The sequence below is a fragment of the Micropterus salmoides genome, unplaced genomic scaffold (genome assembly GCF_014851395.1).
Source record: "Micropterus salmoides isolate LMB-PRFRI ecotype aquatic unplaced genomic scaffold, ASM1485139v1 Ms_hic_scaffold_8, whole genome shotgun sequence".
Taxonomy (NCBI): domain Eukaryota; kingdom Metazoa; phylum Chordata; class Actinopteri; order Centrarchiformes; family Centrarchidae; genus Micropterus; species Micropterus salmoides.
The window spans coordinates 23,561,681-23,575,141 of NW_024044570.1; positions in this window are offsets into that span (position 1 = coordinate 23,561,681).

Here is a 13,461-nt window from a genome sequence, read left to right on the forward strand (position 1 = left end):
TTTATGCTGTAATGCGTCCCTAATATGGCTGCAGTTTCAACCTGCAATAACTTATTTTCTTTTGGTCGCTTGGGGGCACCCTGAACAAGCTATGAACACAACACTGACACTAACACGTATCCCCTATATCACGTTTATATTAGCAAACACTTCCCTATTTACACATCCAGCATTTACAGAGCAACATTCATCCTGTCCACCTGATAAAAGTTAAATTTTCCCCCTCTCAACAATCTGGCTCTTTAGCTGCTTAATGCTTTCAGCTAACTGCTTCTATAAAGGCCAGTTTCGACCAAAGATTCACGATGAGACGAAACAGGTTAAGAATGTTGTAGGGAAATTTGGAGTGGGAATATCAAATTGCAAGTGGCTGGTTTTAGAATGCAAGGCATGTCACCTCTCAGCAACAACCAATCAGCGCATAGTAAAGTCAGTTGTTCAAGTCAGTGAACTGTTAAAGGCAGGGTAGGCAAGTTGCTTCTAAAACAATTTTTGTCATATTTGTTTAAACTGTCCTTATACACCAATACATATTAAAAAGTTAGGTGCTCTAAAAAAGAGAGTATAAAAATCAGTTGTCTGTAGTCCTCTCAGGGCTGCAGTAAACACAGCCACTCGTTCCATTCGGACCAAACGCAATGATTGGCTGGCTGACTGTCACTCTCCCTCGCTGCCATGGCTACCAGCCCTGCTGCAACAGGAGCTGCCCCGTGCGCGCACCCGGTCAGCTCTCTCAGACCTGACGAGCGAAGCGGTCAGACTTGGGCTAATATCTGCGTGGCTTTTCAACGATAGTGACAACTGAGGTATCCCAAGGGGCTGAAAAGTTACACCGTGGTGGCTTTATTTCTGCTGGACAGGTAATCATCATTTTGATGGTAGTTTGTTACTTTCATCGCTAGCAAACGTAGCTACCTACTTAGCATTCAGCTAACGGTAGCTATGAGTGCGAGTAGAGACGATGAATTATATGTAGCTGTAGGTGAGCTGGAAAACAGCAGCGCAAGCTGTGTTTTCCCATGCTATTATTAGGTAAGACAATGTAGGTGTAGACTGCGCCGGTTTAGTTATTCACCATCTAGGTTTATTATACTATGTTTACACCTATCTTTACACCTTGTATCTAATATGTTTGTGTAATTATCTTGTGTCTGCAGGTGTTGTTTGACTGAATGTTACTCTTTTACAAATGTGGTGATGTAGCTGTGTGTTTGTAGTTATGAGAAAGACATTTCAACGTTAGTATACATAAACAATGATGGCTAAAGGCCCCCAAGTATCTGTGTTTCTGGTATATAAGCTACCTATAATATAGTTTTGACATTGTTCGTAGCTAAACCTACAGTGTGAAAACCTTTTACTGTAACATCAGCTTTTCTCCTGGCTGGAATGTAACATGCTGGCTGGCCAGGATTACAACCACCATGTCCACAGTCCAGCCAGGAGAAAAGCTGATGACACAGTTCAGTATGTTGCATTATGAGTACTCTTGTGCATTTTACTCAATACATTTATAAGTGATGAGTCAAAAAATATTAAACAGTATGAGGTATACAGATACATGGTGCTGATTTATTGTTATTGATTGCATTTTATGTGGAAATATTTTACTAATTACTCTATAAGAGAACAATGTCAGGTGTTACAAACTTTTCACTAAGCTGATCCTGCTTTCTGTATTATCAGGTACAGCAAGGTGTACAACAAAAAGTCCAGGAAGTGGAGCTTGTACTCATTGAATGTGGAGAAGGACTACAGTTACATTGCAGACCTCCAGAGTGCCATCCTCCTCCTCCTCCTCCTCCTCCTCCAACGGTTGTCTACTACTGAGGAGATGCCTAGAAGCAGAACCAGGAGACCTGATGATCCCTGTCAACATGGGGTTCAGTCAGGTGTCCCTGCCCCAACTGTGTTGCTAGATACAGAAAAATATAAATCAAAAAGTAATATGGTTGGTTTTGAAATGTGGTAATCATGTCAGAGAGGTGACTGTGATATATTTAATCATCTCCACAGTAGCGATACGATGCTACGTGTAAAGTCTGAACTGTCTTCATAATCAGTCGAGATACATCTGGACACACCTCTATTTGTGATATAGGTTTTAGTTTTAGGGGTATATAATAAACAAGTGTTATACCACATTTGGAAGTCATTATTTCAGACCTAAGACATAAATGTAGTTGCTTGATTGTTTATGCTACAAGTGTAAAGAAAAGGCATTTATCATTTTCAATGGTTTATTTAAAGGGAAAAATCTTTGTATTTTCTCTACCCTCCTGGGCATAAAACAAAAACAATGTAAAGGTATTCATCCACACAGTGGATTGAATTATTTGTATCGCAGTTGGTGACATTATATCTTACACCCTGCTAGGATTAAACCTCTGTATTGTCCTCGTGGATCAGGAGAACAGTTGTGTATCTTCCAGAAACAGCAACTCAGTATCACGACTCTGTGACCAGGTGCTCCACACTGCCACACTACAAACTGTCTGTATGCTGCCTGACTGAACTGTCTGTTACTCTGTCCTGGGTCTGGAAGATCAGCCTTGTGTGGTGCATTTAAACACAGGAGTCTGGATGTTGTCCACAGTCCTCAGATAAAGGAATATATAGTTGTTAGAGCCCATAATTGGAAAGATCGGTGTAATTGGACAGAACATTCCTCAATATGATCAGATATCTTTATTGAACAGGGGTTTGTTGTTCTCTAACAGGACTTCTGTGTCCACATTACACACCAGGTCAGTGTACACGACACAGATGAGCCGATGGCTGAAGCAGAGCTGTAGTTAGTTGTTGTAATCAGTAAACGATATTAAAAAATTATTAACAATAGTGATGGATTACATTTATAAAGCACTTTATTTTTGACACTCCATTTTTGACACCAGAGAAACTTTGAGACAAGAGACTGGGTTAAAAAAAAAAGAAGATAATAATAATAATAATATACCTGTTCATATGCCGTTGTTGGAGCTTGAAGCTCAACGCAGGTCCTAGAAGATGTGCTCCTTAGCTTGCACCTCGTCCTCCCCATACTGCCTCTTCTTCCTCGGACCCTGGCAGCCCTCCCTCCTCTGCTTTGCCTCAACCCCGGGTCTGTCCTGGTCTGTGCTTGGCTCAGGAGTGCAGTCCTCATCAGAGACAATGCTGTCACCGTGGAAGCTCTAACATGCAAAACAATGTACATGTTATCTAACAAGAAAGTCAGATTGGTGTAGTATAACTGATGGAAACTGGAAAATGTGTATCAGCCTGTTTTTAGCTTTGCCCAATGTTACCACAGCTGTTAGCACAGCTACCTGTTGCTAACAGTTAGCTAGCCAGCTCGTTACTGAATCAAAGTCAGTCTTTTTAAACCTATCCAATAATAACATGCTAGCTTGATAGTGAGTACTAACAGCCGGGTTAGTTGTTTATTTTCATAATGATAAAGTTAGATGTTTTTTTACCCCTGATGTGAGCTGCTGCTCTCCGCTCGTCACTCTTGTCCTCCAGCAGAGTCGGCAAAGCGCGTTCACGTGTTTTGGGGGCGTGGCTTTGAAAGGAGCTCAGAAGGGAGGGGGTGGGAGTTTCTCTGTTGGATATTTTCAAAATCCAACAGTTTCTTGCTAGTTTCTCAAACTTACCTACCCTGCCTTTAACTTGTCAAAATGGCGCTTTGTCACATTGCACAATGGGCTGGGTATTTACCACCAAGTCCTCAAACCTAAACAACAACATAGGTCATTTTAACCAACCTCCAAATACAACTCATATGAGTGTATCCTACAATAGTTCCCCTACCGGTGGCGTTTGTCCATGCCACCCAAAACGGCAATTTCAAACTCCATTTCCCGACCGGACCTACGTTACGTTAATCACGTAACTACGTAACATAACATAAACATGTGGAGACCTCAGCGACACATAGGAGTTGTGAGGCCAGTGTGTGCAGCTGTTGGGTTCACCGGTCGACATGCATACAATCACTGACTTAGGTTTAAGCACACACCCCTGTGAAGAGGAAGGGTAAGGGGCTTCACCTTTTTTCTGTTGAGGACAAGCTTGTATTTGTGGTAAGTGCTTGATGAAATAGCCAAGCAAAAGCAGTGCCAGAACCTACCAGTACATTTATTTAATTAATTGATTTTTTATTGTTGGATTGACCAGCAAAGCTCACTGAAAAATAGTCTACCATCCTATACTTTCATTGTGCCCAAGGTTAATTTAATGATGTGTCATTACAGCTCACATAGCTAACCATAGATGTCATTTACACTGGGGACGCTGGGGACATGTCCCCACCCCTTTTTGAAATGGCTGATTTTGTCCTCACCACTTTTTGAAAGTATTTGTTAACATGGTTCTGAAAAATAGCTTGCAACAAGAAATGTTAAAGAACAAATTTGAGAAAGGTTTATTTGCACGGTAAGAAAACATGCAATACAATGTAAATATCCAAGAAACAAATGTACATTGTCCAGGCACGTGCACACATAGACATCAAAAGGGGCTCAAGCACCTGCCCTTTTTTCTGGGATGCTTTTTTTTTATATATATATATATAAATTCATTTATTTATACAGTATATATATTCCTGTTGTGCACAGCTTTCCTGTCAAATAAATATATTTGCTGAATAAAAAATCTAAATATCAAAAGACTAAACTACCAGTGCCTCGAGTTTACAGCTAATTCGTAAAAAGACAAAAGGCAAGTATAAGTCTTGTTAACATGCATGACTCATGAGCTGAGCTAATGTAATGAGTTAGGCTCAAGTCAAGCTAAGGCAATTTATCATGGTTGGTCATACAGGCTAATGTTACTGTAGCCTACTTAATGTAGACACAACAGGTGAATACAGTAAAATTCGTCAGTTCATTTAGAAGAAATCTACTAATGCAAACCGATGAAAGGTAAGCTTAAAACAAACTCCATCTAAATGTGTATTTTGGAAGTTTTCTTTCCATGTATTGTTCCATGAGTAAAAGAAGACAAATAGACCAGACCAATATCTCAAAATTGACCCCTATTTGAAAACGTGTCCTGCCTTAAACAGTAATTTTACATGATATAGACAACCCTCCCTCAAATGTGAAACCAAGTAATAACGAAAAGTGTTATGTAATCCAATAAGACCAAAATAATTAAAAGGGTCATTATATGAAAACGTGCCATTTTGTGTCCCTCAGAAAAAAAAGCTCTGTAAATCTTAATAAACCATAAAACAAATAAAATATTTTATAATTTAGTTTCCATAATATGTCTCATAATATAAGAATACATTAATTTCTGTTTCTTTTGTTTGAAAAGGATTTTAATCACATTTTTGTGCAAAGCATCTTGCAGAAATGTTGAAAATGGCCTGTCCCTATGTCTGATTTTTCTACTTCTACTTGCTATTGAGACCAAAAAAGTCAAACTATCATAAAAAAAACATACACTAGTATAAATCCTTAAGTGTCAGTTCATTAGTCATGAATGGATTTTATTCTTAACGTGTAAAATTCTGAAAAAAAACACAATTTAGTCGGGTCCCCAGGTTCTCGTCAACCCTGTAACTTTTTAAGAAAACATTTTAAAGATAATGGACTGTTCCAAAAGTTGCATCAGTTCCAGGAAGTGACATCATCTGCCTTTCATGAAGTTGGTGGCAGAAGACAAGTAAGTGTTCTCTTCTTTTAATGAATTTTCTTTGAGTTTATTTAATGTCTGAAAGACGGGGACACGCTCATTGTGTCAGCCCTGTTACCAGAAAAGCATACGTTAAAAAGTTATTTGTACATATTTAAAAATGTACATACATAACAACATTTGAGCCTCTCATCAAGGCACATAATGTGGTGTCATTACCTATACCTCATGGCTAGTAATGGCCGCCAATAACATTTTTTGTCAACCCTGTGACCGTTGACGAAAGTATATGCTTTTGTGTGTCTTACTCATGTTGTATACCCAAGAAGGGTTAGATCAAGGGCAACTGGGCTTGGTACTTCCATATTTGAAGATGTTTTGCCTCCCATCCAAGGGGTTTCTTCAGTTCTAAATGACTGATGGGGAGTGCCAGGTATTTAACCTCTGTGGGGTCGTCACCCCTGAGCCAACCCTTCTTGGATAACTATGACCTGGATGACTGAGAAATTTCACAGACGTACTTTTCTTACCAATGGTATTTACATAATATACATGTTTTTACAGTTTTCATCCCTAAAAATCATGTTTTTATTATTATTATTTATTCTACTGATAGGTAGGCTAAAATGTGTTGAGGTTACTGATCTATACTGATACACACAAGTGCATTGGGTTTTATAAATGTGCTTTGTAAACCAAAAGACATTATTATTTTTATTATGAGAAGTTAATAAATGAACAAGGTTGCTGTTAAAGTTTTTTATGTATTTGTTTTTTATTTGATTTTGTTAGGATACCTCTTTCTGCAGCAATCATAGATCAGTGCATGACGCCACCTCTTAGTCCAGAACCAGGTGTAGAGCCAGGTCCAGAGCCAGCACCAGGGCCCTCAAGGTTAGAGTTAGAGTAAATAGAAGTTATGGCTTTTGTTCAATGTTTCAATTTTGTAAATTTCGATTTAAGGTGTGTGTGTGTGTGCGCGCGCTTGTGCGGGTGTGTGCATGCATGCATGTTCATGTACATGCATCTCCCTATTTATTTATGATAATTTGAGTATTTCATAAATCAGTGCTTCATTGTGTTGCAGGCAACGTGATCAGGGGCGTTTAAGGTCAAAGAAGGAGAGAAAGAGGCTCCACCATGACCTGGGGAAATTGAGGCAAAGCCTGGAAAAAGAAAAACAAAAGACAAATAAGTACAAAAAAATCTACTTCCGCCTAAAGAATAAAACAGCATCACCTTCTTCTAAAGTCAAGTATCAATTGAGCACCGCAGCTGCGCAGTCGCAAGCTCGAAAAACCCTCAAATTTCATTCTGCACTGACTTAAAAAGCAAATATAAAACTTAATATGATGAACAAGAGAGGCAGATTGTGAAAAAGTACCGCATGCAGAAATATGGACAGAGTGCCATTGGTCTTCCAAGAAGAAGGTGGGAGACTTTAGATGGAAATGTACTTTCTTTCTCCCGTAAAGAACACATAAAATCAAGTATTAGAGCCTTCTATGACCGGGATGATGTCAGTCGGGTCACCACTGTGAGAAAACAGACAATAACGCCTTTCCTAACCTTTCGAAATAAAGTAAAAAAAACATAAGAGATTTCTTGTTGATTCACTGTTAAACCTTCACAGGAAGATTCAATCTGAAAATGCAAACAGAGCTTTGTCCTACACTCTCTTTTGCAGACTTCGTCCCTTCTGGGTTGTACATCCAACCATTCAAGACAGAGATACTTGCATGTGCAAAATCCATGAGAACCTCGGCTTTGTGGTTGACAAGTTGAAGCAACTAAATTTGCTTCCCAACTCAAACCTTGAGAAGCTAATAGAGGAGGTATCTTGCAGCACCAGCAGTAAGGAGTGCATGTATGGAGAGTGTCCCAAATGCAAACTGAAAAGCTTCCCACTGGATACTGTTACCAATGCATCAATGCGTATAACATACACACAGTGGGTACTGGAGGAGAAAGAGAAGAACAGAGTGCCACAAGAAAAAGAGGCTGTGTCATTCAAAGTGACAGCAAAAAAACAAATTGAAAGCTCTTTAGAGGAGCTCATTGAGCATTTCACGTTCCTGCTGCATAAGTTCAAGAAGCATGTGTTCAACATCAAGCAGTAGTTCTCATTCTCCAGAGAACTAAAGAGAAGTCTGTCCTCACATGAATGCATTATATATGTGGAAAACTACTCATGCAGATACAGTGCTGAGATCCAGGCTGTACATTTCGGTGCCTCACATATTGTGGATGCATACCGTAACATTCCAGCAAACATCCCATCGGTCCCTGGGACAATGCAAATACACCAAGTGGTCACCAAACGGAAAATGGTGTTTCCTGACATATGACAAGGAGATCTACCCAGGAATCATCGTGGCAAAAGATGAAGGATATGCCCAAGTGATGTGCATGCACTGTGTTGGCCCGAATAGATATTTCTGGCCAGCCCGTGAGGACAGCATCTGGTACATACTTGATGACATTTTAAGAATGATTCCTGCTCCTCTTAATGTGACAGCACGGCACATAGAAATACAGAAAGACATCTGGTCAAAACTTGTTAGGTAGTCAGACAGGAATGTTACATTAAGTGATCATTAGTGGCTTTTTTTTATTCTCTTAAGGCCAAACATGTTCAACAGTTAGCTTGTCCTTTACCGAGTCGTTTTGTAACTGTTGTCAACCCTGTTACTGATGTGTCAACCCTGTTACTTGTATAATATTCTAATATCATTTAAAAAATTAAAATAAAAATGTAATCAACTAATTGTATGTGTTTAATAAGAGAGGCCAATAATCGACTCAGTTCACCCAATTCACAAACACTTAATGCAACAAGGGGGTGATTATCTTTCGCAGTATATCAGATTTGTTCTATATATGTATTTAAAACCTTTTCAAAAACTAATTAATATGTCGGTAACAGGGTTGACCAAACACACATATTTACATTGGTTATATGAAAAAAGTAAAAAAAATAAGATAGCCTGAGATGGCACGGCAAATTTTTCTAGAGGTAAGGATCTACTTCATCCAAAAAGGGGCTTAAAGATTTTTAAAACAGTACTTTGAAAATCAAACATTAAAAGTGGGAAATGGCATGTTTTCTTATAATGACCCAAAAGGATTTATTGCCTTGTCAAAAATAAACAAATTATTAGTGAAACTAACGTTTTGTCAAAAAAAATCATAAATAATTATGAGAAGTGCCGTTTTTTTCACTTTTTTCACTCCACAATGTAGGAAATTAAGTGTTAAATGCTCAAAGTCTTCAGAGGGGGGGACCCCCAGACCCATCAAATCATATGTTGCAGCTGTGAATATTTATTTCAGTCTCTTCTTATCTTTTTCTTGTGACCCCAGTATTGTGCATCGTCATGAGCTAAGCGTATCACTGCACTCCTAATCTGAGCCCTTAAATGTCCCCACCACTTTTCGGGGGGGGCTGCTCTTAGGGATCTGTAGTCAGTTGCTAATGTTAAGGGACAGCACAGATGCTACCATGACCTTTACCAAAAAACACACATTACATCAGCATCACTCAACATCTGGGTTACTACAGTCAAACAAAACAAAAAAGTGAAGCCTAGCATACTGATAGGTATATATTGGTGCTATAGAATTACCTAAAACCCAATCATCTCTAATATAATAAAAGATCGATTTCTAGCTGCATACTTTTTGTTGTTGGATCTCTAACCATGGTGGAAAAGAAAACATTTCAGTATGATTGTGTAACTTATACCTGTCTTGGTGTGAGCCATTGTGAGTGAGAACATAATAATAAAATATAATAAAATAATATTTTCTACGCTGTTACTGATATGTAAGCATCCTGAATTTTATCCCACTCTGGTTGATTTATATAACAAGCATCAGAGCACTGTCAGCATCTCCTTATTGTTAACAGTATGGAATATTTTCTTCATCGTGTTAATGTCTGATATTATATTTCATTGAAGAAAAAATGGTACATAAGAAGATCCATTCACTCCGCACACAATACAACTGGAACTCCAAACTGCCACTGTCTTTGCAGGTTGAAAGACCGCCTCAGCTTCCTAGAGCCACACATAAAGAAAAGGGCATCCATATCTTTTATGAATGACTATGTATGAGTTTATTGCATCAATAAATAGGTCATTATTCACAATGCATGTATAAACAAACAAACACATCAGTCAATCAATCAATCAATCAAGCCCTACACCATAAAAGAGCCTCATTGTCAAAGATATATGTTATTGTATGAATTTATTTTTTCAGTCCATTAGTTTTAATATTTTCAAAAACAATAATTATTGGTGATAATTTAAATATAAATAAATACAATAATTTAAAAAAAAAAAGATTAAAGTTGCTTGTCTGCTTCAAATTATAACATTTACAGAATGATCACAGTGGGAAAATATTAGTGTTGATAACAATTATTTTATCTACATACACCCCCACACACAGGGTTTTATACTATACCGTAAAACTTTGAATAATAGCCTGGGCTTTTATTTGCTAAAATCACTAAATTGACCCTGCCTGTATTTTGGACAGGCGTCCATTTGGGACAGGATATTAATTGTATAAAACTTATCTAATAATATCAAATGCCATGGCGAAAGCCATTCATTTCATCTAGCTCCGACATGCGCTTTTATTTGAAAGTAACATCACGAGAACAACATGGTGCAGGATGAGAGAAATTATCAGACAGAGAGCATGGACTTAACAGGACAGAATTTACAACTTGGATTAATTTTTATGAAAAGTTGTTTTGATTCTTTTGATCGGTGGACCCTTATAGACTAAAGGAATAGGCTATAAATAATCACTAACAACATCTAACAATGTGCAGCATGCAGCATCTAAACAGCTTAGAAGCAGCTAAAACGGCGACCCCGCGGTGTTTAAGAGGTTTTATACATCTAAAGAACTTCTATAAAAACCAGACCAGGCATCCAATGGAGACCTGCGTTTATTTATCAGAATGTGTTCCCACACCAGGCCAGTAGAGGACATAGGTGGCTATTTGGGACTCGGCTATCAATTGAAGTTTTACGGTATTACTTTAGTGGCACTGCATGGCGTGAGTGGCTGGGTTCCTGGAAGTGGTACTGGGTCTGGAATTTTGATGGTCCTCTGCTCAAAAAACTCCTAGAGTGAGCATCCCCTGAAAACCCCACCATCTTACACTCGGCCATGTCACCCTACATCGGCGTATTAGGAATCTATAGCTGCTGTCAACCAGGGCACACAACACAATGGAGAAGTTGTTGGAAGTTGTATGAGCTAGAGGTATGATGGTGATGTGTGATTTTGAAACTTGATTTTCATGCTGACGTGGCTGATGTACTGCGGTACGCGTGTCGACTCATTTCCGTTTCCGGTGCTTGTGTGTTGGTAGCGTGTTGTGCTGCTCTCGCTAAATACCAGTTACATTTGTTAGATTACAGCGGCCAACTGTCCGCTAAACACTTATTCTTACAGAATTTTTTTCCTATGCACTCACAGTTCTTTCCATCTTTTAGTGACTGCTGTTCAATCTCATAGTTGTTCAAAAGTTTTTGTAGCTAACACTACAGTACTTTAGTTTAGCCGTTAGCGACATTAGCTCAGCAGCTAGCGATGGCTTCTCCTTCTCCCTCTCTCTCTCCTACTTTCTCCTGCTCGGTGTGTCAGATGTTTAGTTATTCCTCTGCCTCCTTTAACGGTAATGGTACGTGTAATAAGTGTAGTTTATTTTTAGACATGGAGGCGAGGCTCAGTGATTTAGAAGCCCGGCTCCGCACCTTGGTAGGTAGCCGTCCCCCGGCATCCCCTGAGCAGCCAGGAAGGGGTGGCTGGGTGACTGTCCAAAGGAGGAATAGCCGTAAGCATTCAAAGCCCACGGGTCATCACCAACCTGTTCACGTCTCTAACAGATTTTCCCCACACAACCACTGAGAAACCAACTCTGATCATTGGCAGCTCCATTTTGAGAAACGTGAAGTTAGCGAAGCCAGCGGCCATAGTTAAGTGCATCCCTGGGGCCAGAGCACATTGAGTCTTATTTGAAACTGCTGGCTAAGGATAAACGTAAATACAGTAAGATTGTTATTCACGTCGGCGGTAATGACTCCCGGTTACGCCAATCGGAGGTCACTAAGATTAATGTTGAGTTGGTGGTACATATGCAAAAACAATGTCGGACACCGTAGTTTTCTCTGGACCCCTGCCAAATCTGACCAGTGATGACATGTATAGCCGCATGTCGTCATTCCGTCGCTGGTTGTCGAGGTGGTGTCCAGCAAACGATGTGGGCTTTGTAGATCATTGGCAGACTTTCTGGGGAAGACCTGGTCTGATTCGGAGAGACGGCATCCATCCCACTTGGGAAGGAGCAGCTCTCATTTCTAGAAATCTGGCCAAGTTTATTAGTGGACCAAATCCATGACAACCCAGAGTTGAGACCAGGAGGCAGAGTCGCAGTCTAACACACTTCTCTGCCCTTCTATTTCAGCAGTTACCCACCCAAAACCCTACGCAGAGTCGCAGTCTAACACAGTTCTCTGCTCCTCCATTTCAGGAGTTACTTAGTGAAAATCCTATAGTGACGGTGTCTGCCCCCCGACCATCTAAATTTTTTAAATCAAAGGTAAACAGAAGAGGAGCTGCGCATAAAAACCTCATAAAAATTAAAACCACAAGAGCAATAGTGCAAAACAATAGGAAAATTAAATGTGGACTCTTAAACATCAGATCTCTCTCTTCTAAAGGTGTTCTAGTAAATGAACTAATAATAATCAGATTACGATATTGATTTATTTTGTCTTACTGAAACCTGGCTGGGTGATGGAGAATATGTTAGCCTAAATGAATCCACCCCTCCCAGTCATATTAATACTCACATTCCTCGAGACACAGGCCAAGGAGGTGGAGTTGCAGCTATCTTCAACTCTAGCCTACTAATCAGCTCTAAACGTAAACTAAAATATAGCTCATTTGAAAGCCTTGTTCTTAGTCTTTCACACCCAAGTTGGAAATCACTGCAACCAATTCTTTTCGTTATAGTGTACCAAGCACCTGGTCCGTACTCTGAATTCTTATCTGAATTTGCAGAGTTTTTGTCAACTTTAGTCCTTAAAACGGACAAAATTATTATTGTAGGGGATTTTAATATTCATGTGGACGTTGAGAATGACAGCTTCAGTGCTGCGTTTATCTCTCTATTAGATTCCATTGGCTTCTCTCAGAGTGTTCATGAACCGACTCACTGTTTTAACTGCACCCTCGACCTAGTTTTGGTATACGGTATTGAAATTGAACATTTAATAGTGTTCCCACAGAATCCCTCTTTATCTGACCACTGTTTGATAACTTTTGAGTTTGTATTGCTGAACTACACGCCATTGGGAAAAAATTTCTATACAAGACATCTGTCTGGTAGTGCTGTAGCTAAATTTAAGGATGCGATTCCATCAGCTCTAAATTCATTATCAAGTCACAAAGTAACGGAGGACTCCTATGCTAATTTCAGTCCCTCCCAAATCAATCATCTTGTTGATAGTGCTGCAGTCTCGCTGTGAATGACACTCGACTCTGTAGCCCCTCTAAAAAAGAAAATAATGAAACAAAGAAGGTTAGCTCCATGGTATAATACTGAAACTCGCAAATTAAAGCAAATATCACAGAAACTTGAGAGGAATTGGCGTTCCACCAAACTGGAAAATTCTCGTTAATTTGGCAAGATAGTTTTAAAACTTATAGGAAGGTCCTCCGTAATGCCAGAGCAGCGTACTACTCCTAATTAATAGAGGAAAATAGGAACAACCCCAGGTTTCTTTTCAGCACTGTAGCCAGGCTGAC